General features: G+C 40.0%; 1 long non-coding RNA gene across 1 annotated transcript in view; it reads left to right on the top strand.

Moving 5' to 3' along the window:
- The window catches only part of LOC144782760 (uncharacterized), a 137245-nt gene extending 124469 nt beyond the window's left edge, over positions 1–12776 (top strand). The window contains exons 2-3 of the long non-coding RNA XR_013601244.1: positions 5333–5417; positions 11845–12776. This is a non-coding gene — a long non-coding RNA (uncharacterized LOC144782760). The remainder of the gene's footprint in view (positions 1–5332; positions 5418–11844) is intronic.
- The last annotated feature ends 1178 nt before the right edge of the window (positions 12777–13954 follow it).

Below are 13954 nucleotides of genomic sequence, written 5' to 3'. Positions count from 1 at the left end.
TTTCTTGGCCCCTGCTTGACGGATCGCCCCAAAATCATGAAGAAACTAGGCTAAAAAGAGCACTTTTTAAAAAAGTTTCATGAAGATTCGTCAAACAGTGCCAACGTTATTAGCAAACCAAAAAGGCATTTCCTATGGAAATACAGACTTAACTATAATTAGTCTGGGGCAACCTCATGTGTGTGTGTGCATGCGCATGAACATCAATGAACACATACTGTATCTTACACGCAATCATATGTACATACCATGATTAATCGTAAATGCCCTTTGTGAATTCCCAAAGTAGTAAGCTTAGGCGTTTGGTCTAAGTTTAGATCAAACGTCTAAGGTTCCCTTTGTGAATCCGGCTCATAGCTTTTGGGAGAAATTCTCTCAAAGTCTGAATCAATAAACCTCAAAGTTTATTTTTCTGCAAAGGCAAGTTAATATCTGAATACTTTTCTGAGATACAAATTGCCATTGAACAGTTGCTTGTGGCAATAGTTCTCCGAATTGTAAAGATACAAATCAATTCCAAAAATCCTGGATGCAGCAACATTGTAGGACAATTGCCTAGCAAAGGATGCCATGAGTAACATTAGACACATCATTAAACAATGTGAGAGTTCAGTGATACCTAAGAACTACAGTTTTCTTGTTGAGTGCTGCGACATAGTGCATTCACTGCAGACGTGAAACCTTTGACCAGCCTTTTTTTCATTTAAATGGTCCCATCAAATGTGTTTAGAGTATTACACTCCAGTTCCTAAAGAGTAATGACTGGTCAGCCATACATTCTCATATTATGCCTAATTTTATGATTATGCAATTGCCAATATGTTTTGAAGCTGAAATTAAGTGAACAATACTTAAGCATCCAAAATTAAAGAAAGAAATGGAGGCCAGAGCCGGGGGAACAGATTTCTAGTTTTGTTTAATAGTACCAATTCTATTACATGCATTATTTATGGTGATAACCACAGATTTTCAAGCTTTTTTTTACCTTTCTTTAATGCTTGATAAGTATTGTTTTCCAGTGCACTGAGGGCTTGGGTTGGCTTTGTGTCACACAAGGTGACACAAGAGTAACATAAGCCTTTAAGGGAGATTCACTTTGCTATGCAGAGCCTCCTTATGTGTAACACTAGTAAACATTGGAATGCATCAAAATGGTGTGCCTGCCCAGAGGAGGCATAAGGAGGAAAAATGTGTTTATTTCGCCATGTTTTTCTCTTTCCACATGTGTTACATTCTGCAGCTCATGTAGAAAGAGGAAAAAGCTTCAGAGAATTTTTTATTGTTATTTTGCAGGAAGGCATCCTTTCATGTGCAAAACAATTCTGGCTGTATCGCAGGCACACCTGCACCATGGTGCAAGGGTGCTTGCATGGGCGCTGTCCAGCCACAAGTGCACCCGCGCAGAAGGAGAGGAGGGATGCTCCATATCTTAGTCGATATGGTGCATTCCTGCCCTCTCCATTTGACACAGCACAGCAAGTTGTCTTGCTGTGTTGCGTTGCACCAAATAATATTAAATCTGGCCCCAAGTCTTAAATTCAATGCACACTATGTTAATTTGGGGAAAGTTATCACTTTCTATTCATAGAATTATGATAAATCTTTTGTATAATAAAAAACATAATGAAAAACTGCCACGTGTAAAGAGGTTTATTTGACACAGAATGCATCATTTTAAAGCTACCACATGCTATTAATGTCTAAAACTTGATGTATATTTTTAAAGATGTTTTAATACTAGGGAAGTGTGTTGACTATCACACGTTTCATAATTTATTTTATTGCTATAATTTAAAAATGTTTTTCCTTGAAGATCCCTTTACAGAGAATGCCTACTTATATATTCATTAAAGAAAATTATTAAATGTATGATGTGTCACAAATGCTACATCATGCATTTTTTATGTAACAACCTCATTGTACCATTTCGACATTTCTATTTTACTCAACTTTTATCATTACTAAAAATGCTGAAATATCAATTTGCAATTGATATGCAATGCCTTTTGTCGTAACCTCACTGTTTTACTATTATGTCAAAATGTTTTCCTGTAATCTATGTTTAAAAAGTATGTCCCAAAATAATATTACTTGGGTGCAACTTTTACAGTGGAAAGCATAGATGCCTTTGATCTCGGTTGGTAGTCAAAAACAGCTACTATCTAAGGAGCAGTGGGCCTCTCACACCCCAGGGCCCTACTGCCACTGCACCTGCTTATAGTTACGCCCCTGACCTTTACATTTAATACTCAACATCAATCGTGGTCACCTTATTTATGACTAAAGTAATAATATGTTGGGTATTAAATAAAAGCTTTCTTCTGGGGCATGGAACCATGACATGTTTGGGCCTGCGTGGAGTAAAAGCCTTATACCGACAATTTCATATCACTTAAGCAACTACAAGACTCTCCCACACACAGCGCAACATTACAAAAAAGTGCTGGGGCTTAAAGGCTGACGGTCCCACTTCTGAGTACATCATCAGCAGGGCAGGAATAGAAACCAAATCAGCCTTGGCAAAATGTTGAAACCAGGTGGGTGTGGCTGGACACATGCAAGATGTCAGCTGCTCGTTAGAGCTCAGTGTGGCTTTGCTCAGAGATGGGGTAATTTGAGCTAACAGATCCCCTTGCACACTTTCTCTCCCTTGCTTATCCTTAACATACTTTATCACATGTAATTGTCTTCACCTGCTGCTCATTTATTGCTATTTGGTCTTCAACATGAGGCAATAATTGTACATTATTACTCTCACCGGCTCCGGTTCCCGTTATTTCGCCTTGAATACGACTGAGTTCCCAGCTCTTTCCCTTTTTCACCTTACTGGCTTTACAGCCTTATATGGGGAGACCTCGCAAAACACAGAATGGCAGTAAATCTCCCTCCTTCTCAAAGACTTCAAATTTCCTTTGTGTCCTGCGGACTCAGTCGGCAAAATCAATTCTTGCCTCCTCAGTCCTCATGGAAAACGCTTTGGAATTTGTAAGGAAGTGCCCTCCTTCCCCCAAGGTACTGGAGCCATATTAAAAAAAGTCTACTAACTCCACTTCGGTTAAACAGCCAAAAAATGACATTCACTCACCCAATAAATCACCTACACATTTGACTGTGGAGGATGTCATGGAGGAAATTAGGGTCTTAAAATTGTTCATGGGTGATACTAATGACTCATTACAACAAATTGAGGATAAATGGTTCTCTAATGATCAAAGCATTCTTCATTGGAACGGAGAGAGACCAATCTTGAGGGCTCCACTCCCAACATATCTTCAATGGTTAAAGACATTTCTCCACTTAATCAATGTTATGTTATGCTATGTTAAAGTACTTTTAAGCGCATTGATGCCCCAGCAACGGGGTGTCCCAGCGCTAGTCTCAAACAAGGACAGCTGTAAAAGACAAGCAGAGAGGACCACAAGAGCATTTAAACAGAGAACAGCCAGGTCTTCAGGGCTTTCCTGAATGTCCAATGATTGTGAATGATCCTGATAAACAAAGGAAGTGCATTTCAGAGAGCAGGTGCTTTGACACAGAAAGTGAGGCCTCCTGCTCTTACTCTTTTAACACGTGGGACACAAGCCAAATTGAGGTTGGCTGAATGCAGGACCCATGAGGGCAGGTATGGAAAGAGCAAATTAGACAGAATGAGGGGCCCATGAGAGGCTAGGATTTTATGGGTTTTGCGCAGGACTTTAAAGTGGATACGCTTGTCCACATGGGAGCAATGCAATCTGCAGATGAAACTGGAGACCGGGCAAAACTTTGGCAGAGAGAATAGCACCCTTACTGCAGCATTTTCGGCCAACTGGAGTCTTCTGATCACTGTCTTGTTCGGTCCTAGGTAGAGGATATTGTAATAGTCCAGTATAGAAAGAATAGTAGACTGAATACTAACCTGTCGAGTGTGGGAGTCAAAGAATCTAAGAATAGGTTTGAGCCTATGTAGAAGTCCAAAACACGTGCCTACCACTGATTTCTCCTGGACTTTGAAAGTCAAAGCGTTGTCAACCCAGACACCTACATTTTTTACCACTGCCTTGGGCTGCAGAAGGAGCCCCAAAGAAGAGGGCCACCAATGGTCGCCCCATTGGTGGGGGAAACATCGTTTACAACGCAGTGTTTACACCGCACGACCTTTAACACGCAGCCATTACAATGCAAGTCATTACTACGACTAGCGCTGGATGGCACTCTTGGTTAAGGGATAGTGTGATGTTCTAGTCCAACACCTTCCCTACTGTTACGTGGGCTGGAGTTGGAATAGAAAATCATATTAACCCTCAATCCAGCGCTCTTCAATGCAAGCCACTGTAACGACTTGCGTTGTAAAAACCGCGATGTAAAGTACCGCGATCAAAATGATTGCGTTGTACTGTCATACATCCCAATGGTGGATATCTCTTCCTAAAAGAAGTATTTCAGATTTACTTGAATTCAGTTGCAGGCAGTTGGCTGCCATCCACTCTGCAACAGTTACCACGCCACTCTGGAATTTAGCCAGATCCAAAGTTGCATTGTTGGAAAGTGAGATCACAAGCTGGTTATCAACAGCTGAGGACACCAATGTGAACCCCAGGGCTTTAACAATCTGGGACAATGGTTGACTATAAACGTTAAATAGAGTTTAAACAACTCACACAAAACTTGGAAAATAGGAATAGAAGGCACAATAACAGTCCTTTTAGGATTCCTGAAGGTTTGGAAGGCACCAATGTGGAGGTTTTTAGAGGCCCATTACGTGGATCGAGCAGTCCAGTATGATTTCCTTTCTGCAAACAATGATCCCTACAATTCTTAGACTGCCCTCTACTTCTTCTCCAACTATACAATGGGCTCACCATCTCCATTGGTCTTCATCAGATCTAACTCCCATCCCAGAGGTATCCTTATCCTTTTCCTTCAAATCAATGAATTAATGCAAATGCTTTCAGTGGCTAAAAAGGCAGGATCTTTTCAATGGTCAGGCCACAAGGTATTTTTTCACACAGGATCTCTCTCCTGCTACAGCAGCTCATAGGAAGTAAGTCTCTGACCTCCACCCACAATTGAGATCCATGAACATCAGATATGGACTACTCCATCCTTGCCTCTTCAAAATCACTTTCAAGGACAAATTGTACTTCTTTGAAGAGCCGGCAGACCTACAAACCTTCATCACCCAGTAAAAAATCATAGCTATTGATTTAGGGACGTGTACTAACACATCACTCATTCTAATATCATTGTTCCTAATGTTTTTCTTTTTCTACTAGTTGAACAATTGTTTTCAAATTTTTAGCATATTAAGTGAGTGTTTCTCATTTCCTCCCTCTTACCTTTCTCTATACAGGAACCTCATGTGGATCATCCATATAGTTCCTTCCCTCATGGTCTGCCTACCTTATCCCAACCATCCTCCGTCCATGATTCCAATGGTAAGAATGGTCTCTTTCTTCCAATTTCTAGAGCCTTGTGTACATACAAAACTATTTTTGCTTATTTGTTTACAGATTCATCCTAATTGTTTATATGTTTTTCATCTCGCTTTTCAATGTATTACTTTCCTTACTTTTCCCTTTTCTTCAACAAGGTTGCTCACACCTGTCTCTCTCAATGGTCCTGCTGTTTCTTTACCCCTTGCGATGTTCTCTTACCTTTTCTCCTCTTTCAGCATTCGTGGACTTTTTGTCCCTGAGATATCATACTTATGCATGCCCAGGTTTGGGAGGTTGTATTCCTCCACCTTCTTCTTTTTATTCTCTCTCTCTCTTTTCTCTTCTTTCATCTTTTTATACTTTGAATTTTTTAAGAATCAGTAGGTGTTTGTTTTCTTTCAATGTAATGCAAATTAGAACAGTTATGTGGAATTTCTAGGGGCTAAAGAACCCCAGTCAAATTACGTGTTTTTTCTCATCTAGCTTGCCTGAAATGTCACATAGCCTTATTACAGGAGATGCATCTTACTGAGTGAGAAGTCATTAAACTTAAAAAACAATGGTTCTGGGAAATGTTCTTTTCTTCCTTCCCTGCCAACAAGAATTGTCATAATTCTTTGCAATAATTCTCTCAACACTGCTACACAGTCCCAAAGTCGAGACTAAGATGGTCACTGGCTTTTAGTTACACTTATTTATCACCTTCGCCATTATGAACATTTATGGTACAAATGATCCAGACCCAAATATTTTGCACAGGATCTCTCGCACTATCTCTGAACCTGCTACTGATAATTTATTGGCGGAAGGTGATTTTAAGCAAGTCCTAGACCCTTTTATGAACAAACAATCTACTTCACGATTTTATTCTCATGCCTCTCATAAAGCCTTCAAAAACATTTTTTCTCAACACTCACTCTGATTCTTGGGGATTATACTACCCCGACCTATTACAATGCTCCTTCTATTTTCCTACTCACCATTCTCAATCTCGCTTGGATGATATATTCCTTAGTAAAAGCTTATTATAACATTTGGTTAACTCAGTGATTGGCTCGGATCATGCTACAGTGTCGTCTGATCTTGATAATCTGGATAACAGGCCCACTAAATCATCTTGGAGGTTTAATAACTCATTACTCTCTGAAGCCTCCTTTCTTGCGTTCTTAATCACCTTTGTTAAGAATCTTTTAAAATTCAATGATAATAATCAAACACCATTTAATTTGATCTGGGATGCCTTTAAGGTGACCTCAAAGGGTTTTATTATGGGTATTGTCCATTCCAAAAAGACAAATGCCCAATGAAATCTGTTTCCATTTTAGCACATATAAAGTTACTTGAACATAAGCGCTAGGCAAGCAAAAATAGTAAATTGGATCTTAAAACCTTAGCTACCGCTAAGATTGAGTGCAACACGTATGCTACTGAACAGGCATGGGTACACTCCTTAAACTAAATGCAAGACATTATGATGGTAATACTAGAGCTTGCTCCCTCTTAGCCCATTATTGAAAGTGCAGGAGGAAAAAGTCTTCTATTAAACCCATCTTCAATATTTATGGTGACAAGTTGTTTTGAGATACTAATATTGCTAATACAAGTTTTGCTTCCTATTATAAGGATCTTTATGCTCATGAAACCACACCATCGGAGGAATCTTTTAATAATTATTTCTCTAACCTCAAACCTAGAGTTTCACCATTGTCAGATCTCTCTATTTTAAAACAACCACTTCATATCGAGGAACTCTATTCTGCTGTAAATGTTCTTCCTGAAGGTAAAGTGCCAGGCCAAGATGGTTTCACTCTTGAATTCCATCTCCTCTTTGCATAACTTTTCTTCCATAAATCCTTCAAATTATTTAGTGGCTTTACTACTCTAAAATCCTTTTTTGGCTGCTTTGCATAAGCCAAAATATGTTTAATTCCTAGGAAGGTTTGATACCTCACTCAATGCAAGAATTTTAGACCTATTCATTTTTTTTTTATTATTATTTTTCTTTCATTTAATACAATAACATTAACAATCTCCATCGATATTTGGCATTATACATATCATACATCACGGTATTTGCATGCATTGCACCATAGTTTGACAGAATATATCATTAGACCAGACCAATTCATTTAATCAACACAGATTGCAAGATATACGCTAAAGCACTGTTTCTTGGCTTATGTCCTCTAATACTTCCTCTAATCTAAGGGGAGAGATGTGGCCTAATGGCTAGAGTGGTCAACCTCAAATCTGGGCAACAGGGTTCGAGTCTCTGCAATGACGCTCACCGTCCTGGTGCTCATGTAAAGTGCTCTGATACCTTCGGGTCGAGTTCGCGCTATTTAAAACTCAGGAGAAAATAAATGCCAGACTTCATTGTTGTACATCAATCCAGCTTCATCCTTCACACGAATGTTGCAGAAATTATAGAACATAACCGACATACTTTTTAAACATAAAAGGATTCTTCATTAGAGTTATCTTTAGACGTTGAAAAATCTTTTGATAGGGTCAAATTATGCATTTTTATTTTAGGCTTGCAATGGCAAGGATTCAGCTCAAATTTTTTATAACTCAGGGGCATATTATCAAGAAACGGCGTTAAAATTATCGCCGCTTTAGCGGCAGGAAGCTGCCGCTAAAGCAGTGATAATGGGCTTGATAATATATTCCTGTGAATTTCGATAGTAGCCCATGTTCTGGTGTGAACATGGGCTTCTATGGGAATTCTCAAGGGCATATTATCAAGCCCATTATCGCCTCTTTAGCTGCAGTGCCCTGCCGCTAAAGCGGCGATAATTTTAACGCCGTTCTTGATAATATGCCCCTATTTCTCTGCTATGCTCCTCACCACCCTCCGCTGTTATAGCTAATGGTATAAGATCCCATTATTTTCCCCTAAACAGAGGAACTCAACAGGGTTGCCCCCTATCTCCTTTGTTATTTGTCTTAGCTTTGGAACCTTTCCTTCACCAAATAAAGACTTCAGATGAATTTTCCAGGTTCAAATTTAAGAACATTCACATAACATTTACAGCTTATGCAGACAATATCCTTTTATTTATGTCACATCCAGACGTTCGTTCCCTGCTTTTTTTCACAAACTCAACCTATATTCTGCTGTGTCGAAATATAAAATAAATGTAGACAAAACAGAGGTATCGACACTAAATAAATATTGTACCAAAACTATATTTGTTGAAACAGGCCTCTCCTGGAACTCGTCCAAAATCTAATTTTTAGGCATCTGGTACTGTACAATCCCAAAGGACACACTGAAAACTACCTTAGCTGTCTTTTCTGACAAACTGCTAACATTTTCGCAAAAATGGTTTCCATTGTATCTTTCCTGGAGGTATCATTTAGATACTATTAAAATGATGCTTCTTCCATTATAAAATCTTTCTCATGATGTTTCGTAGAAATATCTGCAATGGGCTCTTTGACTCAATTGACAAGATTCTTTCCAAATTTCTTTGGCATGGTAAACCTCCTTGAATCTTTTTGTCAATAGTAAGACTTCTCAAGTCTCTAGGAGGTGTTAACTTCCCTGATTTTATTGATCATAGGTCTTTTGGCATCAAACAAATACAATGATCCAACCCCTTGATGCTCCACAGAAACCATGGTTCTCTTTAGAACAAATTATGTTATCATCTTTCTCTCACAACCACTTTATTTTCATGCCAACCTTCTCAAATGTTGACTACCAGCTATAGTTTCTTATGGCTGCAATTTAATTAAAACCTTTTTCGTTTTGCCCCTAACCTCCATTAATCAGTTCTTGAACAGTCCTATATGGTATAATAATTTACTTTAGAAACAAAGACTTTGCAATAGAAGGCATGAAAAAATAAAGGTATACTTCTCATTTCACAGTTATACCATCCAGGTTCCCTTATATTGTTTTCCCCGAGTTATCTTCTACATATATATAGCCCTCCTCACATGTGTTCTCATTATTATAATCGTTCTCACGCTTCACTCCACTCCTGAGACTTCCCATCCTGGCTCAACTCCTCACTCGATCATATCCTCCTTCCATACTAGAGCGATTTGAATATATAAACTCCTGAAGAGCACCTGATCCAGATAGGGCGAAGACACTTACTTAAACATGGGATTCTGATCTGGGTTTTGCTTGGATGACTCCTTGTGAGACTGAATATGGTGCAAACTCCATTTCACTGCATGCCCTTCTAGCCACACTCAGGGGCATATTATCAAGGGATTTATCTCCTCTTTTTTGGCTTAGAAAGCGGAGATAAAATTATCTCCCTATTACCTAGCTGTCGCTAACACCAGTTAGTGACAGCTAGTAGGAGATAGCGACCATCTTGGGCCCCGCTTAGCATGTCAGAGATATTTATCAATGACATGCAAAGTGGGCGTGCCAAGATGTTAGCGACTGGAAACAGTCGCTAACATCGCTATCTCCTATTACCAACTTTTGGAGATATTCGCGCTAAGCGCAAATATCTCCGAAAGCTAACACCTGCCCTGAGCAGTTCTTAGCCATGTTATCCAATGGGAGGTGGATAACATGGCTAAGAGCATTTGCTCGGTAATGCATGAATATCGCTGACTTTTCAGCGATATTCATGCATTTCGGCCGATTTTTATTGCTTAGGAGATAAACCTTGATAATATCAAGGCTCCTAAGCGATAAAAATCGTCGCTACACGGCGATAAAATTATTGCCGCTAAGCCAACCTAGCGATAATTATCGCTAGTTGTTGGTAATATGCCCCTCAGACCTTATAGTTTTTATACATAAGACTGCTGTCACACTAATTCAGGCACAGATGTTCATGTATTTTTTTCCTGCCCAGCTCAGTCTACCTTCTGACGATTTGGTATAGAACCGCATCAAGGGCATCACCCAGCTTCACATACCCCGTTCACATGACTTATTGTTTCTGGGTAGCCTGCATGATGTCAGGAACTCTCATAGAAATCTGGGAAATCAGTAGATCTCTTGGTCTCCATAGCCATTTCTGTAATTGCTTCCAATCTGAAATCTACAAGGAACATTACTCTTCAATGCTGGTGGAATCTAGCATCTCATCGTCATAGACTAGATTGATACAATCATGACGTGTTCCATTTATTAGTCAAACGTAATCAGTTGTAGTTGCCACTTACTAATTATTTGTCACATACTGATAGAAGGGTGGATTTCTTTTCTCCACCTAGTTTTACGATTAATACTTTACAAATTGTACCTTACAATGTATATGTATTCTTTTTTTCACATTGTCATATTTGATGTTTTATCTGTTGCATTCAATGCGACTTCACTTTGTATACTTACTAAGATTACAAGTTGATTTTTTATCTCGTCTTTCCATCCTTACTCTTCCTTCCATCTCTGCCTTTTCCATGCTTAATCTTCTATTTCCCTTGATTTTATGTTGTTTTTTTGCTTAAACTCATACTTTCTGTGCATTACCTAAAATGTATTTTTCAGACGTGCTCAACTTTCAAATGCCATTCCTTTGTATGTTCCAAGGTTTTTTATATTTCGTGTTGGTTTTCCCAATACACATCTTTACTTTAAAAAACACAAATATGTTTAAACAACCCTCGTTTAGAGGTGGCTTTAACTGAAATGTGTCTGTGGGGCCTTCATGGTTAGGTAGGTCATAGCAGGCCATCCAAATCTTAAGTATTGGCATAATCTGCAGCCTTCGGGGAAAATACATGAGTGGTCGAATGGCAAGTCCTACCCTGACCAGTAACACTCCACCGATTTTTAGGCAATAAACCTTTCCAATGTATAGAGACACCTTGCTTAATAGACTGCACAGACTCCGAGCTTTGGAAGGACTCATTCTAACTTTGTGTGGACTGATTAAACCTCTTATAAGGACTGAAATAACAAGGGGAAGTGGTCACCTCTCAAAACAAAAAATCATACTTTTATAGTGACGATTAATAACCAATCTATCCCACTCCCACTCCTGATGTTGCTTTATCCTGAGTGCATGTGCTCATCCCATTTTTTATGTGCGCACACACCCACATCATTTTCAATCCCTCCCTTTACATCGAAATGTAATGATTCCTTGCTTTTAAAATTACTGACCTTACATGTCTTTGCTTAGTGGCATATGCTGTGTTGAATATTGTCTGAAACAAACCGCAGTTACCGCAACTATTGGCAACTGAATGAGTATAGTCTTCAGGACAAATGGCCAGCATCCAACGTTTTTCCAGCTGAACATATTTCCTTTCAGTTTCGAGTGTTTATCAGGAGAAAAGCTTCAATTAGAGAATAGTATCTAAACATATCTTTAAGCTTTTAAAGGAAAAACAATCTGCTTTTTACAGTGTGGTAACCTAGCAACGGTTCTCATTTCATGTGACAAGTTAATTGTGCATTCCCATCCTGTCATTTTGCATACCTTCTCTTTCCGTTCAACAGACTAAACACTACTAGAGAGGCCCACGTCACAGAACTCTCCCTGGGGATGTAATACAGAACGCGAACCTGAGCAACAGCAGCAGAGCTGAAATTATGCACTAGGAAAATCGCAGCACAGCACAACCCCAGTGTGGTAATTGAGGATTGGCTTTGTTACAGACATTGAACCAGAACCAAACAAATTACTTTCTCATTGACTAATTAATTCAGATGGTTGAAAAGGGATCCAGAGGTCCAGAAGCAGCTTGCAATTGAGGCCTGAGGCTTGGTCACAACGTGAAGATGCTAACTGTTCAGTATTATCTCGTTTCACATCTGCTTACTCTAACAAGGGGGGGAAACAAGTGGACCACTATTGTTTTTTTGTTATATCGGTTAACATAGTTAGCTGGTGAAAAAATAATAATATTTGAAATTCATCATTCAATTTTCTGTAGGTATTGATAATCATTGAAATACATCTGCTCATATAAGATCAGTGGCCCTCATTACAAGTGCCCTAGTAGTAATAATTATTGCATCTACAAAGAAAAACAACACCGACAAAATTATCACCTATCATGACTTTTCCCAGAAAAACTTGTCATACCATGTTTCTGCACCAAAATCTGCATATTCAGTACTTACAGGGCATTTTTGCCCAGTAAATTCTAGCAGGTTTGACTTTCTGACATCTACCTCTGAAAACTGTGGAGCTGTCGTTTTTGCTGCAAAGCACGGGAATTCCAGTGTTAAATGTAACAGTAGTTACCACACTTACCAGAATTCAAAAGGCTACTCGTGGTAGGGGGCGACATGTTATATAGCTATTCCCTGCTATAAAACCGATGCAATGGGGCACTCAGCGGAGAGAGTGCAGGAGGTGCGAACTGGGAAGAGATATTATCAGCATGCAGGAGGTTCAAAATCCACTTGTAATACACTATCTCCACTAGGGCCTTGGGGTCTTTCTCACCTTGGTCCACTACAATAAACATGTGGCTAGAGAGATCTGCTGTATATCTTCATATATCTTCATGGTTCATTGTCTCTCCGGCTGCTTACACCCACTTCAGGAAACTGTAGAGCGGTCTTTAACCCTTTCGCTGTGGTGGCAATTCCGCCGCAGCGCTAAGGGGCGGGAGGGCCGCGCGGCGCTCCGACGCTTTTGACAGAACCGCTCCGTCATGCCCCTGGGGTGGGCTGTGCTTGTGACAGAGCGGTTCCGGCACGGCGCCGCCCGCTCAATAGAACGTGCCGCGCATTCGCGTAATTAGTGCCACGCAAGCGCGGAGAACGGGCCGTGACGGAACCGCTCCATCACCCGCACAGCCCACCCGAGGGGCGTGACGGAGCGGTTCCGTCACAAGCGTGGGAGGGTTTAAGGCTGTGGATCTGCCAGGCTTGTCAGGCGTTTGTTGATGTGCAAGGGTAACAACACTATATGCGGGGACCCACGTTTTACAATTATGCTATGTACAATCAGCACTTAATTCAAAGAAATTGGGTTACCAGCTGAGAGGGGGAACCCTTCTTAATTAGCAACCACAATTCTTTTCAGGGTGACTTCACAAGCAAACCCTAAATTAACCTGTGCTCAACCCTCTGACCAGGCCCTCACAGCTTTCTGTAGCTCCTACTTTTTGTTGCCCTTGTTCATCGTTAGTCCCTTTTCCTGACAGAACTTTTTATGCTCAGAAACTCTGTGACTTATCAGGATGGCCAGCTGAAACTTCAATGCTGCAGGTATGGTTTCAGACAGTATAGTAGTAGGAATGATGGTAGATTTGGAAAAGAGCCAACCAGGGAGAATTCAAAAACTCAAATTGGTCTTAGAATTTTTATGTGGGGTGGTAGTTTAACACAAAATTACTGTATGCAAGTCTGAATCTTCACTGCTTAGCATCAGTGCAAGTAACTGGGTTACTGGTGGAGGTGGGGTGAAACCTTTTCAAGCACCAACCACATTTCTTCTCAGGGTGAAGTCTAAAGCAAACCCTAAATTAACCTGTGCTCATCCCTCGGGTAGCTTTGCACAGAGCAATCAGGCTTAACCCAACAGACACACCAACGCAGAAGCCCACAACAGGGTTAGAAACATAGAGGCATTTTAAATAAATAAAACAAGACC

Source organism: Lissotriton helveticus, chromosome 9 (assembly GCF_964261635.1).
Source record: "Lissotriton helveticus chromosome 9, aLisHel1.1, whole genome shotgun sequence".
In the NCBI taxonomy this organism is placed as follows: Eukaryota; Metazoa; Chordata; class Amphibia; order Caudata; family Salamandridae; genus Lissotriton; species Lissotriton helveticus.
This window is presented reverse-complemented; position numbering and strand designations above follow the sequence as displayed.